This window comes from Rutidosis leptorrhynchoides, chromosome 3 (genome assembly GCF_046630445.1).
Source record: "Rutidosis leptorrhynchoides isolate AG116_Rl617_1_P2 chromosome 3, CSIRO_AGI_Rlap_v1, whole genome shotgun sequence".
NCBI lineage: Eukaryota > Viridiplantae > Streptophyta > Magnoliopsida > Asterales > Asteraceae > Rutidosis > Rutidosis leptorrhynchoides.
The window spans coordinates 227,770,986-227,774,135 of NC_092335.1; the positions used below are offsets into that span (position 1 = coordinate 227,770,986).

The 3,150-nt window shown below is 30.5% G+C and overlaps 1 non-coding gene across 1 annotated transcript; it reads right to left on the reverse strand.

Moving 5' to 3' along the window:
* Positions 1-283: 283 nt before the first annotated feature.
* Positions 284-390, reverse strand: LOC139903429 (small nucleolar RNA R71). The gene has a single exon (XR_011778249.1). It is a non-coding gene; the product is annotated as a small nucleolar RNA R71 (small nucleolar RNA).
* Positions 391-3,150: the final 2,760 nt, after the last annotated feature.

Here is a 3,150-nt window from a genome sequence, read left to right on the forward strand (position 1 = left end):
TGAAATTAAAGGACAAATCCTACACATGGTGACTAATCAATTCCAATTTAGTGGTGCGCCGAAGGAAGATCCAAATGAACATCTTCGAACCTTTAATAGGATCTGTACTTTATTTAAAATCCGAGAAGTGGAGGATGAACAGATATATGTCATGTTATTTCCCTGGAATTTAAAGGGAGAAGCCAAAGATTGGTTAGAATCGTTACCTGAAGGGGCGATTGATACATGGGACGTGTTAGTTGAAAATTTTATTAAACAATTCTTTCCGGCATCTAAAGCCGTGAGACTTCAAGGAGAAATAGTTACGTTTACACAAAAGCCAAATGAAACTCTATATGAAGCATGGACAAGATTTGGAAAGTTATTAAGAGGATGTCCGCAACATGGTTTAGACACTTGTCAAATAGTACAAATATTCTACCAAGGATGCGACATCGCTACAAGAAAAGACATCGATATAGTAGCTGGTGGTTCCATTATGAAGAAAACCGCAACTGACACTTACAAAATTATTGATAACACTGTTTCCCACTCACATGAGTGGCACCAAGAAAAAGATATCGTTAGATCATCTAAAGCAGCTAGAGCCGATTCTAGCCATGACTTCGATTCCATTTCTGCAAAGATAGATGCTGTCGAGAGACGAATGGAAAAGATGACTAAGGATATTCACTCAATAAGAATTAGTTGTGAGCAGTGTGGAGGACCACATTTGACAAAAGATTGTCTCGGTATTGAACAAACAATGGAACAAAGAGAGAGTGTTTCATACATGAACCAAAGGCCTGGAAATAATTATCAGAATAATTATCAACCGCCAAGACCGATCTACAATCAAAACCAGAATTATAACCAAAATATTCCATACAACAACCAACAAGGTCCTAGTAATCAACAAGTATCCAATAATACTTACAATCAGCAAAGACCTATTTTTCAAAACAAACCACCACAAACCGATGATAAAAAGCCAAATTTAGAAGACATGATGTCGAAGCTAGTTGAATCTCAAACACAGTTTTTCACATCTCAGAAACAAACGAATGAACAAAATGCTCAAGCATTTAGAAATCAACAAGCTTCTATTCAAAATCTGGAACAAGAAGTGAGCAACCTAGCAAGGTTAATAGGTGAAAAAAAACCGGGAAGTCTACCTAGTGATACAAATGCTAACCCCCGGAATGAAACAGCTAAAGCCATTACCACAAGAAGTGGTATTACACTTAAATCACCTGAAATGCCTGTAATCTCTGATGAAGCTATTCCTACTTCACAAGAACCACAACCTGAGCAAGATAAGGAAACAGAACCGGTAGTTGAAAAGGTTAATGAAGATAACACAGTTAAAGCTAAACCTTATGTTAAACCATACCAACCACCACTTCCTTACCCGAGTAAAATGAGAAAAGAGAGACTTGAAGCCGAGCAATCCAAATTCTTGGATATGTTTAAACAAATAAATGTCAATCTTCCTTTCATTGATGTGATTTCAGGAATGCCTAGATATGCTAAATTCTTGAAAGATCTAATCACAAATAGAAAGAAAATGGAAGAACTCTCGGCTGTTACTATGAATGAAAATTGTTCTGCAGTACTGTTGAATAAGATACCAGAAAAACTATCAGATCGAGGAAGTTTCACAATTCCATGTTTTCTGGGTAGTCTTAGTTCAATAGAAGCATTAGCAGATTTATGTGTGTGATGACCCGGAAATTTCTGACCAAATTTAAACTTAATCTTTAACGTTTCCGACACGATAAGCAAAGTCTATGAATTTGAATCTCAAAATTTTGAACTATACAATTACCCTTCGACTGTTCTCGATGATTCGCGAACAATTATATGTAAATAGATACCTATATATACTATAACCTGAAAGCGTAATAAGGTATTAATTGTATGATACCGTACATTGAACTTATTGGTTTATATATCTATTTGAATATATATGATAAGTTGGAATAGTAATTGTATGAATAACTTGCGACGTATATTTAAAACGTGGTTATGAATATTGAATATAATTAGTTCTAGAAAACTAAATTTTATAATATTTATATATGAAATGATAAAAATTTACTATTAAACGATGCTTTTTATATTTAAAAATTTTACGTATTAAGTCGTTTTATTTTTATGATATAATTTTTGTAATTTTTTTTAAGAAACGAAGTTAAATTAAAAATGTACAATTTGTAAAGCATAACGTACAACAACGTGTAGCTTAAATAGTTGAATTTAAATTAATTCATTTACTATTCATTGAATAGTAAATGAAACGAAATTAATTAATTTACTATTCACATGAAAGCGACATGATAGAAATTATTAATTATAAGTTACATAATATAACCCTGAAGTATTTAATAAATACGACTTTTTTTAAACATTTACGATTCAAATTTGATTCTAAATATATTATTATATTATTATATTTTATTTCAATATTATTATATTATTATATATATTATATTTAAATATGTCGACAAGGAAAACAACAAAAATGATTATTATTTTATTATTTTATTATATTATATTAATGTTTTATTATATTATTAAATTTAAAATATCTACATCTATATCTCTATATATATACGCATATGGATAGATAGATGGATTACACTCAATCATTTTTTTTTATAAAACACACTTGTTACTTCATAGTATCAATATTTTATTATTATACTTAATATTATTATTATCAATTTTATTACTATTAGTATTATTATTTTTATGATACAAAAATAATAATATACATAAAATACAACGACGGGGTTATGTTCGGGTGATTTTGAAAACGAGTTTCAAGTGGGTTATAGCTAAGGAGGTTATGGATAATGTTCGGGTGTATTGTTCGTGAATCTCAGACCAACTATGCATTCGTTGTTGTCATTGCATCTACATATTTTGCCTACAATATTGAACCACAATATTGAAATGTGAGTTTCATATGACCCTTTTTCTCTCAATATTTTTGGGCTGAGAATACATGCAAATGCTTTATTAACTGATTTACAATATTTATATGGGTGAGTTTCATACGATCCCTTTTTAATTGCTTTTGCAATATATATTTTTGGGCTGAGAATACATGCACTTTATTTTAAACATAATGGATACAAGTACATACTAAATTCTACACCGAGTTTG